This window comes from Podarcis cretensis, assembly GCF_951804945.1.
Source record: "Podarcis cretensis genome assembly, chromosome: 5".
NCBI classification, from domain to species: Eukaryota; Metazoa; Chordata; class Lepidosauria; order Squamata; family Lacertidae; genus Podarcis; species Podarcis cretensis.
This window is the reverse complement of record NC_137174.1, coordinates 79109355-79128893: the sequence shown is the minus strand read 5'-3', so window position 1 is coordinate 79128893 and position 19539 is coordinate 79109355. Positions and strand designations below refer to the sequence as shown.

General features: G+C 44.9%; 1 long non-coding RNA gene across 1 annotated transcript in view; it reads right to left on the bottom strand.

The window, feature by feature from the left end:
• The window catches only part of LOC307217287, a 114506-nt gene that overhangs the window by 35360 nt on the left and 59607 nt on the right, over positions 1-19539 (bottom strand). The window lies entirely within an intron of this gene.

Genomic DNA, 19539 nt, shown 5'->3' with positions numbered 1-19539 from the left:
GTAGCAACATACAGTATCTTCCAAGTGTTCCTATTTTTCAGGGACAGTCCCAGATTTACAGAAGCCGTCCCAGTTTCTGATTTGATTCTGGAATGTCCCGCTTTCCTTAAGACATCCCTATTTTCACTGGAGAAATGTTGGAGGGTATGGAGTTATGTGACCTCCAAGATAAGGAGACAACCTTGAGAAGACATCTGAAGGCATCTGAAGCTTTGTAAAAATAGTTTTATTGTGTTTTTATATATATTGGAAGCTGCCTAGAGTGGCTGAGGCCACTCAGTCAGATGGGTGGGGTATAAATTATAAAATAATGATGGAATAAGGCGTCCCTCTTTTCATCAGAGAAATGTTAGAAGGTATGTAGCAATGGCCACCAACTTGGATGGTTTTGAAAGAGAAATCCACAAATTCACAGAGGATAACACTATTAATGGCAGTAAGCTTCCAAATACCAGTTTGCTGGAGACTGCAGGAGTGGTGAGTGGTCAAGCATTTATGTCCCAGTGGTGAGATCAGGATGCAGGGCTCATCATCTATAAATATATCTGAGTTCTCTTTTGCCCAGTCTCTGGCAACTCACCACCAGCACCACCAAACATTCCATTTTTGAAAGGCTTCTCAAACTAAAAGGAGAAAGCAAAATCCAATTATAAAAAATGATTGATGTATGAAGCTGCCTTATATTGAACGAGGCCACTGCGTTCTGCAGCCTGATGTTGTCAGCTCTGACAGACAGCGGCTTTCTTAAGATGTCAAGCATCGCGGTCGTTCCAAGCTCTGCTCTCTAAATTCCTTTTAACCGGAGATGCCAGGCTTTGAATTGGGAGGCCTTCTGCATGCAAGACACATCCCCTGCCACTGAGCAATTGTAGCTCTGCTTCTGTAAGCTGCTGAAAGCAAGCCTGTTTCTCTGCCATGCTATTTGTATGCTATGCCATGGGAGCGGGTGTGAGACAATGGGAAGCCCGAGGAAGCCTTTCGTTTGAATATTGGCTCGGCCCGTCAATTCACAAGGTGGACTTCAGCAAGCCACACACTGCCCCTCTCTCAGCCTCAGATGCCCCCCCTCTGCACCCCCAGCAAGGGATGCTGTTAAGAATTACTGAGATGATGTATGTTATTTATTTGTTTTTATTTATGGCATCTACACCCCACCTTTTTTCTCCAAGGAGCTCAAGGTGGGTATACACTTCTCCTCCTCTGTCTCCACATTCAGTCCCAGCAACAACACTGTGAGGTAGATTAGCCTGAGAAGCAGAGATTGGCTAAACGACATGCCCCACTGATTCCCCTTATCTGGCGCTCACACGTTTTTTTCCTAGTTCTGTTCTGAAACCTGCCCTTTAAGGTCTCCTCCAGATGACCCATTTCATAGACTCATAGAAGAGTTGGAAGGGACCAACAAGTGCCATCTAGTCTGACCCCCTGCAATGCGTTGCACAAAGCTTTCATGGAGTTTAAATTATGTCTGCTTTTTATTGAGCCGTCGTCCTGATTTGTTTCCATGGAGGCTATCTGACAATGAACATTCATTGTGATTTGCTCGTGCGTTGTTTCTTCATCTTCCTGTGAAGCCTTCATTCATTTTGTGCTTTTAAAATTCATTTCTCTGACATTTTCTGAACCACCTTTTTAAAGCAGATTTGCTGCACCAGGGTGACAGAGCGCTCAGATCTGCTTTAATTCCACAGACCCAAACCTCTCAGGGTGCATCTGAATGCCACCCACAAAAGGCAAGCAGTTAGGGGGCAGGTGGAGCACCTTACTTTGTTAAAAGTTTTCTTCCTATGGCAAGATCCGTGGGGAACGAGCATCTGCTTAGGATACAGCAGATCTCCAGCTCAGACAGCTAATTCCTGGCTCAGCCAAAGATACTCTTGCTTATCCCAGCTCAGCTGGCTGAGTCTGAGCCGAGGCCAGTGTAAATCCCGCAAAGGTGGGGCATCCTAAGGGTGTGATGGGAGCAGAACCAGAGAGCAAGAGGACTTAGGCTGGAACCAAAGCCCATACATCTCAGTCATATGACCTTGAAATGCAATACAGAGCTGTATTTTAAAGACTTGCTTTCTCTCTCTGGCAGGCTTAGCCAGAGCAGCAGCGGCAACCATGCTGCTGAATGGGTGTTGAATCCAGTGCAATTTAATTTGGGCTTAATTTACAGCTCCTTGCTTGCTTTACACCAGCTTCTTCACCATAGCTGCCTAGGTCTCCTGATTGCTGCCTAGGTCTCCTGACTCCTAGGTCACATCCACACAAAGTACTCTTATATCACTTTACCTATTACTTTAACAGCCAAAGAAAACTGGGAACTGTTGTTTGTTGGGGGTACTGGGAAGGGTCAGCTTCAGTGCCCAGAATTATTTGTGGGGTGGGGGAGAGCCATGACTGTCCCAGTGGCATAGATGTGCTTTAAATGTACAGTGTTTGTGAGAGACCCTAGTCCAACACTCTTATTGCAATCCTCTATACTGAGTTCACATGTAGTTCTCTTCAAAGACTGTGCATACTTTACTGGCTTAAAATGCAGCTAAGTTGTCCTTTTTTTTCTTCAGTCCAAATCATAGCTGATTTGTGGGGGAAATCATTAAAACAGAATATTTCATTTTAAAAGAATAAGAGGATAGATATGACTGATCACTAATGTTGCATGCCTGGATAGCTCAGTGGGTTAGCGCATGGTGCTGATAATGCCAAGGTTGCAAGTTTGATCCCCATGTGGGACAGCTGCATATTCCTGCACTGCATGGGGTTGGACTAGATGATGCTCAGAGTCCCTTCCAACTCTACAAATCTATTATTTTGTAGACTAGCAGTGAGAGCACATCGGATACAAAGCAAACCAGAGTGTGTTCACAGCCTAAGATAGCAATCCAATTTACACTTACTACTATGCACTGAAAGGAAGTCTAATTGGACTCAGTTGGACTAGGATCCACCTGCACAAGTGACTCACATTTCTCCCCGCTTTACTTGCTTACAATCCTAAGCATGTTTACTCAGAAGAAGGCCCCACTATGTGCAATGGGACTTGCTGACAAGTAAGTGACAATTTTATTTTTTTTTTTGCAAGTTTTGGCAGTTGCTTGATTAGATTTTAATAAGCTGTGGGATATGTGTTGTGTACAAAAGCATCATCTCTGATCTCTTGAAGTACACACACAAACGACAACTTATTGCATTACTTTGTGCTTAAAAGGTTCACATTTGAAGGGACCTTCAGAATCAGCTAATCCACAAACCAGTTAAGCTTAAGTGCTCTGCTTCAAATTGACCGATTTAATTTAAGATCCGGATCTCCTTACATGTTAAGTCCTAAGCACATCTAAGCTTCAAGCACATTAACACAGCAATGTGGGTTCTGATTCCAGCCACTGCATTTAAAGTAAACCTGAGCAAGTGTAGGGAAGAGAGATTTGGAAGACCCAAGTTAACAAGAAAGAAACGTGGCTTTTGCTAAGGCACTCTCTGTTAAGTTGTGGGTGAACATATCAGACGACACAGCAATTCTTCAAACAGCTCTTGTTTATTCACAGGCCAGAACAGAACTGAACTGAAGGGTTCAGCCAGACTGCTTATATGGAGCTCCACTAGAACGCAACAGTAACCATTTTCTGTAACTATCCAATCACTGAACATCACTTTCGATCCCTTATTTGCATATGTGGACCTGAGTGAAAACTATCTACAGTATCCCCTGCTGGCCCAGGGTGAGAACTTCAGTACATAACACCCTCAGCCTACCTGTTGCGAGAATAAAAATCAAAATAAGAAAAGTATACATTGCAATGTGGGCTGTCAAAATACATGGCTTAGTCTTAGTAGACTTTTGACTAACAAAATATATTACACACAGGTATTCTACAAATAATAGGCTTGGGGTTGGGGGGGTTATATGAAAAGCAGCCTTGAGAATGAGAATGGGGCACATAAATAAAGGAGCCCTTAACTCTTTCACCACCAGCCATTTTTCTACTGAAAACAGACCTCCCACTAGCTGCTTTCCTCCCACAAGGGAAAATAAATAGGATTCTGTCTCTCCGCCTGGAGAGGGAAAACAACTGGCATAAATTTTAGCTAGAAAAATGGCTGGCGAAAATCACTGTCTACTAATCTTCCTGTTGCTGCAGGCTCCAAACGTGCATTTTTAGAATTTATTTATTTATTTATTTGAAACCCTGTTTCAGAGTAGTGTTGAACATACCTGTAGCTTATGGGTGATTTGGCTGGCAGCAGCATGAACACTCCCAAACAAACAAACATTTGTTTTTCCCCATAAATAATGTCCAATACAATATTCAGCTCTGGGGCTGGGAGCAGGGAAGTTTCTACTGTTATTTTCACTGCGTCTTGGGGACTGCCAGTTATTCTGCAGGGAAGTGTTCTCAGCAAGTGGAAAAAAGCAGGCACCTCTGGTCATCGCATCTTTTGGTGTTCTTCTCCAATACATTCTCCCAGCACTTAAATTCAGGGATGATATGAATGTGCCGCCTGTGTTTATGCACGTATGGGCGCCTGGAGAAAATACCCAAGGAGCAGTTATTTTATTATGTTGCAGTGCAAGCATCTACTCCACCCCACCCCCCAAGGAAATGAAGATTTGTTTGAGAACTTGCGGGCAGTATTTAGGCAAGAGAAAGCTTCTACACATAGCATATGTACTGGATACGCTTCTTCAAAACCCTTCCATGAAATATCCTTAATTTAGCTGCAAGCTTTGTCAAATGGACCAAAATGGGCCTGTGCGAAGTTATTGTCATACCTCAGGTCATACCTCAGGTTGCGAACATGATCCATGCAGGAGGCACGTTCACAACCCACAACGCCACGCCTGCACATGCTCATGACATGATTCGGAACGTCTGCGCATGCGCATGATGTCATTTTGTGTTTCTGCGCATGCGCAAGTGCCAAAACCCGGAAATAACCCGTTCCGGTACTTCCGGGTTCGGCACAGTCCACAACCTGAAAATGCGCAACCCGCACTGATTGCAGTGTAATTTCTTGTTCATGCAGATCTTCTTGGTGCATTTTTTTTTTTAAAAAAATCTATCTCTTTATTTGAACAAAGGTTGTTCAAAGGGAGAGGATATGAACTGGTTTGAAAAGGAAGGGCAGAGACTTGAGACTGCGCTGACAGGCTGGACGAGGCCTGCCCATTTACTGGATAGATGTTACATTTTCCTTATAAAATGGCTTCTGACAGGTCTGAACGGCAGCCTGTCATGTTGAAAAACTTCTTATTTCATCTTAGAGACAAACAGTGACAAAATGTTTGTTCACACGGAGACTTTCCAGTTCCTAGGAAACAGTTTATTGCAAGCGTGATGGTGGTGGCAGGGTGGGTGAATTGCAAAAACGCAGCACTTTTTAAAAGAAGCATTTATTCAAGGGCAGCCTGTGAAAATGGTTATAGTGTTAGCAAGGATGAGTCTTTTGGGTGCCTCACCTAAACGCACAGTCCCAAGAAACTCCAGACATTGTGTGTACCCAGATGTTTTCTGCCCAGATGTTATCACTGTAGTTCCCAAAAATATGCCTCTGTTGAAGCGAGGCGAGCATGGAGGAAGTGCGGGCAATTGTTACGAGATGTAGGATTTCCTCCCTGACCTTTTCTAGGCTGGGCGTTGTGTCTCTTGGAAAGGATATAAGACAGCATGCTCGGTTCTTCCTGGAGGGCTTATTTTATTTTGTCTGGTTTTTTAATTTATTAAAAAGAAGAACCCTAGCTTTCTTTCAAAATGAAACTTGAAGCAGGCAAATATTACATGTGATTGGAAAACACAATATAACATCCTGTTTGATGGGAACTGTAGTCCAAAATATCTGGAAGGTGCCAGGTTTCTAATTTATCCATCTATTACATCTTTCAATATCCCACCTTTCCTTCAAGAAGCTCAAGGTAGCATAGGTTGTTCTCATGCTCCCTATATTATCCTCACAACAACCCTGTGAGGTAGGTTAGACTGAGAGCTGGTGACTGGCCCAAGGTCACTCAGTGAGCTTCGTAACTGAACGGGGATTTGAACCCTCATCTCCTAGGTCCTAGTCTGACAATCAAACTACTAGACTGCATTGGTTGGTGAAAGTTGTTTTAGACTAATAACAACCTCATCCTCTGAGTGTGGATGTTTATGTAGCCAAAATGGTACTTCCACACATGAGTGAAAGAGGTCAGCAGACCTGGGGGAACATCAAGGATGGCAGAATACAACAACAATTCTTAGTGGGGGGGGACACTAATGGGAGTGGGACTGCCCAATAGTTCAGTGAGAACAGGAAGCTCAGCGGGCCTGATATGCTGAGTCATTTTTTGCAGGAAGAGAGTGGAGAAAACTGGAAGATGTGGGGATGGAATGAAGTATTCCAGAATTCAATGTGGCTGGCTGGAAGCTTGAACAGGAGTGCTCCACCTTACGGCATTTTTCAGTGGCAGATTTCAGTGCTTTATGTCTATATTCCCATGGTAGTTTATTCAGTTTCCCCTAAATTTCCCTATTAAAGGTAAAGGTACCCCTGCCCGTACGGGCCAGTCTTGACAGACTCTGGGGTTGTGCGCCCATCTCACTTAAGAGGCCGAGGGCCAGCGCTGTCCGGAGACACTTCCGGGTCACGTGGCCAGCGTGACATCGCTGCTCTGGCCAGAGCCAGAGCCAGAGCCAGAGCCGCACACGGAAACGCCGTTTACCTTCCCGCTGGTAAGCGGTCCCTATTTATCTACTTGCACCCGGAGGTGCTTTCGAACTGCTAGGTTGGCAGGCGCTGGGACCGAGCAGCGGGAGCGCACCCCGCCGCAGGGATTCGAACCGCCGACCTTTCGATCGGCAAGCCCTAGGCGCTGAGGCTTTAACCCACAGCGCCACCTGAGTCCCTTAAATTTCCCTGTTATATGTGAGCTTTCCACTTCCGGACCCACAGTAGAACATAGTTCTCTCAATTCCATACGATTTTCAAATGGATTATTTCTGGAAGCAAATAGCATTGTCTTCCAATCTTAATTATCCACATTAGCTTGGAAATTCAATGGCATTTTAGTGTAAATTTCCCATATTATTCATGTTTTATGCAATTTTGCCCAATACACACGTTTTTACAAAACATTTTTTCCTCATTCAATGAATCTTTCTGTTATTTTCACTATTATATGCAATTTTAGGCACGCTATTGTGGAATGTCCATTTTCATACACATTGCTTGCCTGGAGAACTGCATTGCAAAAATCGAGTAAGTGGAAATGTTGTGAGATGAGGTTTTAACTTTTTACAAATTTTTAACTATGGCTGTGGGTGTTTTAGTGATTTTGTTGTTGTTGATTGTCCTGTAAACCACTTGGAGACTTTTTCTTACAATCAAGCGGTTTATAAATGATATAAAATAAAATAAATAAATAACCCTCCCAAAAATGAATATTGCAATTTTTAATGTTTTACGCAACTTTGCCTAATACGCATGTTTTTACAAAACATTTTCCCCTAATGCAATGCATGTTTCTGTTATTTTCACTATTATATGCAATTTTAACCACACTCGTGGAATATTCATTTTTGTACACATTGCTTGGCTAGGGGAACTGCATTGCAAAAGTGGAAATGTCCTAAGATGGCTGTGTATTGGATCTTGTATTGTTTCAGAAATAATTGTGTAGGTTTTCCTTTAAATGCAAACTGAATCGAATTTCTCCCCCTCTTCTGAAAGTTATACCCTTTGCCTCTTGGGTGCTGCACAAGACATCTTCCCAGACCTCCGCAACAGAGCTACTTCCTTGCTCATATACTCAGCCTGTGAAAATGTGACTTTGTGTTTCTGGAGATATCTAAAGTGTCACATCTGACTCCAGATTCCCTGCCCCTGAATAAAAATAACAGTGTATGGTTATCATGTTGCTTACAGACTGACACACAAAAGAATGTAATCACAACACTTCAGTTTAAGCTGATGTCAGAGCTGCCCAAGGTCCCAGCTCACAGAGGACCAACGCCAGGTCGTCGTTATATACAAAAGTCTTTATTGAAGTTCAGTTTCCATTCCAAAGCCGTAGCGCGCAGCTCTACGTCTTAAAGCCTAGACCGCCAAAGTTCCGTCTGAATCTCCTCCCCCCTGACACCAGTTTAAGATTCTAGCCCTGCTCCACCTCTTCCTCTGCTCTCTTCTCCTCTGGGTCCTCCTGTCTGCTGGGGCATTCCCCTTTCTGGACTCCTCTGACGCTGAGTCGCTTAGCTCCTCCCCCTGCCTCCGGCGGGCTTTAGGACCCAGTTCCCAATCCTCGTTCTCTGCTGCCCTGCGCGCCTGTACTTTTGAACTTGGCTCTCGCGCCAACCCAGTGACCTTCCTCCTGACCGTTACACTGCTTCTGTCACTGCTTCCCTCTTCCGGGATGCTAGCTGGACCTGACCTCCCCTCCGTTGCCTGACTCTCCGATGGAGGCGTGGTCAGCCCTGACTCCTCTTCTCTCCCTGCTGGGGGAGACGCTACCCCCGATACCTGGGACTCTTCCCCCCCACTATGCTCAGGTGGGGAAGCTGGTCCTGATCTCTCGCTGCTGCTCTGGGAGTCCCCGCTGGCCCCTTGCTTCTGGAGTGTCCCCCTTGGGACCCCCCTTGCCCTGGCCACCGGCGCCCCCTTCTGTGAATCTTCCGATTCGCTGGAGAGGCTCATGGAATCTCTCGGGCCACTGTCATCTTCTCCTACGCTGCCCTCAGATTCTTCCCCTTCGCTCTCCATCTCCCCTCTTCCCTGTGCTTCCGCTCCTGAGCCCCTGACAGCTGATTAAGTATCTTGTCCCTTGGCAACTTCTGTAGGACTGCATTAATCAAAATAATTTTGCTTAAGAGGTTTAGAGATTGCTGGTTTAGTCCACCCCTTGTTTCAAAGTAGCAACCAAGTATAACTCTTGGCTTAATCAATGTTAATTTATTTACCTCCTTTATCAAGTGCCCATTAAATTGCCATGGCTGCAGCCGTTCAATGCACTCACGTTGTAAAATCATGAGACCTACCCCATAAATGGAATAGCTTCTAGAGAATATACTGACCAGGGACTGATAAGCTGCTGAAAGCTCGCCCTTGTTATTAAAAAGAAGAGTCCTATTTTTCCTGGTTGTCAGATATGTTCTTGGTTTCCAGTAATCATGGCTCAGAAATTCATAATGACTTGGTTAAGTATATCAATTTGTCCAGCTTATAATGTTCGGCTGTATTACTAATTGAGCACCACTCTCTTCCAGAGATTGTTCTCTAGCCCAGAATGTTAAATAAACTTCTCTGCATTGCATACATGGTTAGTGGTCAGCAGACAAAATGCCCAAAGCCAGCTGGGCAGACAGCCTTTGACGTTAATCTGTTACTCTCAGTGAAGCTGACTGATGCGGAACTATGTGAAAGCCAAAGCCTGCTGTTTTGTCAGTTCGAGATCAAGAATCCTTGATCTGTCTCTTATTGATTGCTACAAATTGTTTGAACAGTCCAAGCAACTTTCGGTTTGCTGAATCTCCTCGGGAAATTCCTTTGATTGTTCCTTGCAAGTGTTCAAAACATAAGGATCAGACCAAATGCCTATCGAGTCCAGTATTTTCTTGTCACAGTTGCATGTGCGAAGCCCACCAGTGGGGCAGAAGTGCTGATAGCCTTCTCTGTGTTCAGAATTAGAATTAGAAGTGTAGAGATAGAAGGGAACCAAAGAGTCATCTAGTCCAGGGGTCAGCAAACTTTTTCAGCAGGGGGCCAGTCCACTGTCCCTCAGACCTTGTGGGAGCGGGGCGGACTATATTTTGGAGGGGAAATGAACAAATTCCCAAGCCCCACAAATAACCCAGAGATGCATTTTAAATAAAAGGACATATTCTACTCATGTAAAAACATGCTGATTTAGAAGGCGATTGGGCCGGATCCAGCCCCCGGGCCTTAGTTTGCCTACCCATGATCTAGTTCAACCCCCTGGAATGCAGGTATCTCAACTAAACCATCCACGATAGATGGCCATCCAACCTCTGCTTAAAAATCACCAGTGAGGGAGAGTCTACCACCTCCTGAGGAAGACCATTCCACTGTCAAACAGATCTTACTGTCAGAAAGTTCTTCCAGATGTTTACTCAGAATCTCCTTTCTTGTAACTTGAATGCATTGGTTCAGGTCCTACCTTCCAGAGCAGGAGAAAACAAGCTTACTCCATCTTTCATTGCACTTGAGATATTTGAAGATGGCTATCACATCTCCTCTCACTGTTATATTGGGTTGTTGTCCTGCATCCACCCATGAAAATGCAACTTCTTTCTGCATGTATTTTCTGGCAGAGCAAGTCCATTTCCAATCAGCTGCTGACCATGGCCAATGCTGTGGAAGGGTTGCAGGACTGACAGTGTCAAATTACAGTTCCCAAGGGGCAATATGGCAATGCATGTCTGTGCTAACATTATGAGCCAAGAGAGAGATGAGAATACAGAAGAGCTTTTTCTGAATGATCCACGAGAAAGCTCTTAAATTTCAAGGCTATTCTGAAATGATCTGAAATTCAGGGATTACGAATTCACTCCAGGTGCCAAGTAAATTCCCAAGAACAGATTTCAGGATAAGTAACCCAACTAGGGATGTTCAAATCTGCTCAATTTTAAAATTTCCTTCAGTTTCTCCTTTTCCCAGTCGTATGTTTAGCTCATCACATTTCAGCATTAGCTTGTGTAGTATGTTTTTTTAAAAAATATTTTTTAGTGTACATTTCTCAGCCCCAGTCAGAACGGCCAGTGGTCAAGGATTATGAGGGATATACTTTAGCAACATGTGGGGAGCACCACCATGGACTGCAAAAGAACTAATGTAGTTTTTATCAGAAGCTGAACTGTAGCAGAACAGAAACACAACTGCATGTGATGAGCTCACATGGGTTGGAAGGAACAGAATTTGAACCCTTCCTACATCCCTATGCTCAATCAAACATACTTCAGTAGACCTGGAGGCATCCTAAGATCTCACTGTCTATATATGGTGCATTTCCATCTTTTATACACAATGGTTGCATGGTTGGGGGTTGGACTCGATGGCCCTTGTGGTCTCTTCCAACTCTATGATTCTATGAGGGAGACATCTGAATAGACCCATTGTTAGTTATTAAGTTTGTTTGCCACTTTTTGCAAAATGTCCCAAAACAACTTACAAAAATTTGAAATGCAGAGCAACTTATCGAACAGTGGAAATCCACAATGCAAAATGTTCTCCATGGGTCTGTAGGTCAGAAAAGTGCATGTATATTGTTCCTGGCAAAATATGATAGGCCAGAAAAGACAGCAGCATAATGCATAATGGCATTGCTACTTGCCTGGTGTTCAGAGATTGTAGAAAAGGATATAAATGTTTTATTATCCTCCCTTTGCACACACACACACACACACACACACACACTCATGCACACACACATATTCATTGCCCTGTGACATTTTATTATATATAAAACAAACAGAATTGTGAGTCATGCAGGAATTAGTAAAGTATGAGCAGGCTCCAGGAAGCAGATATGTTTGGGTATCTTAAGCTGCTGCCTTTCGAAAAGACTCATACATGAAAGAACATGTCATTTTGTAGTGGGTGTTCTTAGAAAACCAAGACAGTGCTTACTGAATTGTGAAATGCATTGTGTGTCATACGACTTGGTTACTTTCCCAACCATAGAATCATATGATTTGTAGAGTTGGAAGGGACCCTGAGAGTCAGTTAGTTCAGCCCCATGCAATTCAGGAATCAGAGTGCATCGCTAAACTACGGCATTCGCTCCCGCAGGAGGCAGTGGTGGCTTTAAAAGAGGAGCAGACAAAATTCACGTTCATGAATAGCTCCTAGGCGTGATAGCTATGCTGCGTCTCCAACCATAGGAAGCAGTATGCTGTGAAATACTAGTTTCTGGAAACCGCAGGAGGGAAAAGGGCTCTCGTGCTGGGCTCTTCCTGAGGGTTTCCCACAGGTATCTGCTTTACTACTGTGAGAAGTCTGCTCACCTTTTAATCAGTGGGCGGCATTGCAGCCAGGCAGCTGTGCCTCAATAGTTTTCTGGCTTAGGGGTAGAGGTATGTCACCTCTCCCCTACTCCGTGTCATCTGTGCTGAGGGACAGCCCCAGCCAATCAGCTAGTGTGGTGCAGTGGTTAAGAGTGATAGACTCGTAATCTGGGGAACCGGGTTCGCGTCTCCGCTCCTCCACATGCAGCTGCTGGGTGACCTTGAGCTAGTCACACTTCTCTGAAGTCTCTCAGCCCCACTCACCTCACAGAGTGTTTGTTGTGGGGGAAGAAGGGAAAGGAGAATGTCAGCCGCTTTGAGACTCCTAGGGTAGTGATAAAACAGGATATCAAATCCAAACTCTTCAGGTGACTTAACTGTGGCACGGCCAGTCAGCACCCTCTCTCTCACCCCATCGCTGGATCACCCAACCCACCCACCCTCTTTTCATGCTTTGCTCTGATACGACCTTGCTATGGCAATTGTCGGTCGCCATATTGTTGGCTTTGGGTAGGACTTTCTTCCACTTGGCAAATTGGCACTGGCCATTTGGTTTTCGCCTACTTAGTAGCAATCGTCACAACTTTTGTGAGGTTAGGCATTGGGTGAGCGTTTGTTTGGTTGGAGGGGAGGTTGTTGCCTTTGCCTGTGCCTCCTCAGTAGTATCCTGATAAAGGGATCCGGGGTGTGAATACTGCCTGAAGCCTGGGCATGCGCTAGGGCCATGTCACAGCCCCTACGAGGACCCCTCAGGGTGTCCTTATTTGATGTAAGTCATAGGGCACCCCCTATCAGTGGTTTCACCCTTCTGTTGACTCCCTACAGATGGGCAGGAGTCAAGATATAGCCTGGCTTCACCCCAATGCCTAAGCTAAACCACTCACATCTGTAACCAATGAAGTTGTGGCCTATTTGCACCCATAAACCAAAATACTCCGTGTCTGTTCTCCTGGAAAGTTTGTGACTCGAGTGCCTTGGCACGCAACAGACTGCTAGGCTAGACGTGTCATTGGCCTGATCCATGAGGGCTCTTCTTATGTTCTTAAGATCTAATGGACATCTACTGTGGTGTATAGCAGATTTCCCTACAGTCGGTATGCACTAACTCATCTTCCAAAGTAAGCTGAATCGGCTGAAGGTCAGCTGTGTCCACCTGCAGTCTTGGCTAGATCAATATGCCATTACAAGAATGGCTGCCAAACTATTTTATCTCTTCTGATAAGGAGATAACTTTGACAAAAATAGATACCTTACCTTCCCTTGGCACTGGGAGCTCCAAGCCATGAGAACAAAAAATGTTCTGTCCCTTGTGGCAACTGGTTTATTTATTTTAAGCCTCTTTTTTTAAGAAAAAGGAAAACCCTATTCCCTCAGTTATAAAGTCTCCTAGAGCAGCTTGCATAACATATATAAAAACACAAGACATTTCCTGCTACTTGGCATACAATCGAAAAGACATAACACAAATGGGGGAAAGGGGGCTGAGGAAGGAAAAGGAAATTAAATAATATTAGGCCCTGATTCTTGGAATTAGTTTGTAGTTTTTATAATGGCTTGCTAGAATGGGGAAAGTGAAGGCGGAAGAGGAGCCAAATGGAGCAGAGAGAGCAAGCGAGGGGGTTATTCTGAGGCCCCAAGAATATTTGAAATGGTACCCTAATAGCAGGTGCCTGAAAACTGCTAACAACAGAAGCTGCAGAGAGGCGGGACACGCAGAGGAGCTTCTGGCAGTAAATGAATGCATCTGTCAATTTTGATTTCTCTCACTTTCTCATTTCCCCAGTTTAGTTCTCCACATTTGCAGGGGAGGGGCTGTTGTTGTTCGTCTTTCCCCCCCTTTTTCTTTTTAAAGCAAAAAGTGTGGGGAATCATAAAGGGGAAGTTGCTTAGACACCCCTGCTAAGCGATTCAGGCTGAATGCAAGATAACTGTTCATTGTCATGTAACCTCCATGTAAATAAATCGGGGGGGGGGGGATGCTCAATAAAGACTGGATGTAGTCTAACCACCCTGTAAGCTTTCTGTGAGCAAATCAGAATGAGCGCTGACTAAATGGGACTTCCTACAATGTTCTGCTGCTCACTAAGGCTCCCATGATGATGCTCTGTATTAAGAACATTAGAAAGAGTCCTGTTGGAGCAGACCAAAGGCCCATCAAGGTCACCATCCTGCTTTCTACAGTGGCAAATCAGATGCATAGTCAGGAGAGGTGCCCAATTGCCCTCTCCACTTTGACCTCCAGCAGCAGGTTTTCAAAGGCATACTGTCTCTAATACTAGGTAATATAGGTCCATCGATACTAGCCTTGATCTCCCTGAATTTATCTAATCCTCATTAATGTCATTCATGTTGGTGGCTGTCACTGCAACCTATAGTAGCAAATTCCATAGTTTAACTATGTGTGGCTTAATTGGTAGTAAATAATTCAGATTAAGTGGCAGAAAAATGCAGTTTGCCTACAACCAATTGGGAAAGGGCAAATGCACACTTTTGGCACAACAACACAATAATCTGCCTTGAATTTGAAGCTAGCTCACCAGGATAATCTGCAAAGGCCTTTCTGTATTCTGAATTCTTTGGAACAGCTGTCATCCAGTAAATGCCATGATGGGGCATATTACTAAAGTGGGACAAACACTTCTTTCTTTTATCATGTCGATCTTCACTGCGGCTGTGACCTTTACGCAAGCTCTCTTCCTCACCTAACAGCAGCTCTTGAATGACAGATTCAGTGTTGCTATTTTTAAAACCTAAGTAGCAAAGATTGTGTAGTCGCAGTAAAATATGCCCATATTTCAGTGAGGTCTAAAACAGGTAGCGAGTTGGTGTTTATGAATAAGCAGAGTTTGCCTGCAGAGTTGAGCCCTGGTTCAGACTTTCTGCATCTGTGGATGATCAGTATATGGACGATGGGAGTCAGAATGCTACCCAGCTCTACCTCTCTTTTAAATCAGAACCAGTGAAGGTGGTGAAGGTCCTGTGTGAGTGTCTGGAGGCTGTTGGAGGATGGATAGCAGTTAACGGATTGAGGTTGAATCCTGACAAGACAGAAGTACTGTTCTTGGGGGACAGGGGGTGGGCTAGTGTGGAGGACTCCCTGAAACTGAATGGGGCAACTGTGCCCCTGAAGGACCAGGTGCGCAGCCTGGGAGTCATTTTGGACTCACAGCTGTCCATGGAGGTGCAGGTTAATTCTATGTCCAGGGCAGCTGTTTACCAGCTCCATCTGGTACACAGGCTGAGACCCTACGTGCCCGCAGACTGTCTTGCCAGAGTGGTGCATGCTCTAGTTATCTCTCGCTTAGACTACTGCAACATGCTCTATGTGGGGCTACATTTGAAGGTGACTCGGAAACTGCAATTAATCCAGAATACGGCAGCTAGACTGGTGACTAGGAGTGGCTGCTGAGACTATATAACACAGGTCCTAAAAGATCTGCATTGGCTCCCAGTACATTTCCGAGCACAATTCAAAGTGTTGGTGCTGACCTTTAAAGCCCTAAATGGCCTTGGTCCTGTATACCTGAAGGAGCGTCTCCACCCCCATCGTTCTGCCCGGACACTGAGGTCGAGCGCCGAGGGCCTTCTGGTGGTTCCCTCGCTGCAAGAAGCCAAGTCACAGGGAACCAGGCAGAGGAGAGGGCCTTCTCGGTAGTGGCACTGCCCTGTGGAATGCCCTCCCAGCAGATGGCAAGGCAATAAACAACTATTTTACTTTTAAAAGACAATTAAAGGCGGTCCTGTTTAGGGAAGTTTTTAATTTCTGATGCTGTATTGTTTTTAATATTCAGTTGGAAGCCGCCCAGAGTAGCTGGGGAAACCCAGCCAGATGGGTGGGGTATAAATTAATTATTATTATTATTATTATTATTATTATTATTATTATTATTATTATCTGCTGACCAAGGAGCATGGATCCAAGAGCCAACAGACTCAATGCTTATGCAGCATGACACAGTGGTTAGAATCCCTGCAGGAGCCAGTGTAGTGTTAAGAGTGTTGGGCTAGGACCAGGAAGACCAGGATTCAAATCCCTGCTCCGCCATGAACCTCATTGAATGACTGCAGGCCAACCACCCAGCTCTCCTCTTAACCTACCTCACAGGGTTGTTAGCAGAATAAAATGGGAATGGGGAGAACTTTGTATTCCGCCTCAAGCTCCCTGGAAGAAAGGTGCTATATATAACTAAATAAATACGTATGAACATGTGGAGGCCAATGTGAGGTCAGTACAGTGGTACCTCGGGTTACATAAGCTTCAGGTTACATACACTTCAGGTTACAGACTCCGCTAACCCAGAAATAGTGTTTCAGGTTAAGAACTTTGCTTCAGGATGAGAACAGAAATTATGCTCCGGCGGCGCGGTTGCAGCAGGAGGCCCCATTAGCTAAAATAAAAATAAAGTGGTGCTTCAGGTTAAGAACAGTTTCAGGTTAAGAACGGACCTCCGGAATGAATTAAGTACTTAACCTGAGGTAACACTGTAGTGTGGTTCTGCTGTCCCTTCTCTCTATATCTAATTCACAGATTCTAACTGTGAACAGAGAGAGAGAGAGCTGTGGCAAGTCCAGTGTTGGCCATGATCTCAGTCTGAATTCTCCCTCTTTGCTTAGGAAAAGAAATACTGACAAGGGTTAAGAAGACTCAGCACTGTCTCGAGGCTGACCAAGACAGGGTTGGCATGTCACTTGCAAACAGGGACATTTGATACCTATATCAGATGCATTCCTGAATCATGGAATCATACCAGGGGCACATGATTCCCCCACTATGCATTGACAGAGCACATGAGGGAATTGTGCAGGCCAACTCTGTCTCTGCTGTTAATGTGACAGAGATTGAACATCCCCACTGCCTGTTCATTCAGCTCTACACACAGCCTTAAGTATACATGTGGAGCACACTCATTGGGTGTGTTCAGACAACAGTCTAAAACAGGAATAGCCAACGTGGTGCCTTCTAGATCAGCAGTCTTCACCTTTTCCAGACAAGGTTTAATGAAGCCACCGTTAACCAAAATATGCATTGGGGGACTCCTCTACTGGTATGGTGGTAGTGCTGGTGTTGTGACCCACCATAGATCAGGCTAAGACCCGGTGGTGGATCCCACCCTAACAGCTGAAGGCCAATGCTTTAGATGTTGTTGGACAACAACTCCCATAATCCCTGACCAGTTGCCACACTAGCTCTGATGTTCACTTTTTAAAAAGCAATTTTGCCTGATAGACATTTTATTGCAAGCTGTTTCTCCCAATGTAATGCATGAAAGTATGCTATATTCACAAACATATGCATTTTCATGCAATGTGTATATTTGTGTACACGTTACATGTCTAGAGAACTGCACGGCAAATTTCAAAGGATAGCTGTGTGTCAGTCTGTGTATTGTTTTGGAGTATGTGAGTATGGCTGGCTCACATTTAAATGCAAGCTGAATAGAATTTCTCCTCCATTCCTAGTGACACATTGCCACATGTGGGTTTTAGAAGATCAGTTGGATGAGCGCAATGTGGAATCCGACAACATGGGACTCAAGAACTTAAGTCAAGCAAATAGCCTAAGGGACCATCCCCATGTGAGTTAAACTGTTGTAGCCAAACCAGGGGGAGGGGGGAGCATTCAGGAGCACAGGAAAGCTGACCCAAATACTAAAAGACAGAATCTCATCAAAACTATGAGCTGAAGCTGTTGTGATTGGGGAAGGTGCAGTAACGGTAAAAATTCTGGTGGGGGGAGCGTCTCCACCCCCATCATTCTGCCCAGACGCTGAGGTCCAGCGCCGAGGGCCTTCTGGCGGTTCCCTCATTGCAAGAAGCAAAGCTACAGGGAACCAGGCAGAGGGCCTTCTCGGTAGTGGCGCCCACCCTGTGGAACGCCCTTCCAGCAGATGTCAAAGCGATAAACAACTACCTGACATTCAGAAGACATCTTAAGGCAGCCCTGTTCAGGGAAGTTTTTAACGTGTGATTTTACTGTATTTTTGGTTTTTATGGAAGCCGCCCAGAGTGGCTGGGAAGGCCCAGCCAGATGGGCGGGATATAAATAATAAATTATTATTATTATTATTATTATTATTAAATGCTAGCTATAAACAAACAGCAATTAAGCAGTCATCAGGCTATGTGTAATTAAGCACACAGAGCTATCAAGAGACATATGGACTTCGAATTGTTGATTGTATGATGTGTATATTTTACTGTGTGGCTTACAGAGCAGGGGATGAGCAGGGACCTTTTTATCTTAAGGAAAGATGAAAAGCAAAATGAAGAAATAATCTTAAGCTTTTCTTGTCTGTTTATTTGTTTGTTTTAAGCACAGTACTGGTTATAGAACCACATTCGTTTCCCTTTTCTGCTAACATCTCTAGATCACGTTTTGTTTTCTTCTGGCTCTGCAAATCAGCAGCAAACTGAAGTTTTTTTAAAACAACCAATCACCTGCTGTATGTTGGCAGAAGCATGACTTCCTTGCTTGCCTTCTAGGCATGTCACTTGTGGAACTCTTGCTCAAGTGCTCATGGGTGACCTTTCACATATACGCTCATGGGGCCTGACCTGGCAGTTGTTATTCTAAAGCAGCAATGCTGCAGCAAGCAAAGGCTCCAGCTGCCCAGTCAGCTGCTTGTGGCTGCAAAGCCAGACAGGATGTATGTGACTGTTGCCATGGAAACAAAGGGGCAGTCCATTCTGTACTGAGCACCGGATGTTAGCTCAGTGTGTGTGTCATATGACCTGTACAGGATGTACATGGGTGGAGTTTGGAGTTTCTCTCTGTTTGTTGAAGAGAGCGGACATCTTTCACTGTGTGACTGCTGAAGACAGGAATAAAACATGTAGATACATTTCTGTCTGTGTCTGATTCCCCTCCCTGGGGATATGCTGGAGAGCAGGGAGGAGGAGAAGCAGTTTGGTGTGTTTTTCTCACAGCCTGAGGAAAATCGCCGGAACGGACCTCGTGTGTATTTCCTGCCGGGAGTCGCCGGAGGGAGGTCAAAAGAATTCAGCCGGTGCCTGGAGAGATAGGCACATACCTCTGACCGGCCCTGAATTCTGACATTGGTAGCAGAGGATGGTTGCTACGATCCATGGAAGTCTGCAGAAATAGGAGCAAAGCTGCTGTATTCATCCCTCTCCATGGAAGCCTGAGATGGAGGCTGTTTCTCTGCAGCTAGAAGCTGACCAGAAGAAGCTGAAAGCCAAGCTACGGAGCCCAGGTATGAGTTTTTCGGGCTTAAGAGTGTGAATGCAGATGGATTAATTCTCTGCTTCATGGGAGCAACGTTTGGGAAAAACAGCTCCGAGAGAGAAGAGTCTGCATTCCAAACATTCCTGTGGTTTTTCCTGTCCAAGGAAAGGAATGTGGTTGCTTAGCAACGCAGATAAGGGCTGGAAGTCAGGCTATGCCCAAAGAGGCACAAACAGCTCGTGTTTTGACTAGGCCTTTACAAAGGAACTGTGAAAGGGGACTTTCCAAGCGGCCAGTGTTATTGCTGCCAGGTGCACAGAGTGTAAACAAGCCAGCTATTGGATTTTAGAGGCTTGTGTTTGAGAGTCAATGCAA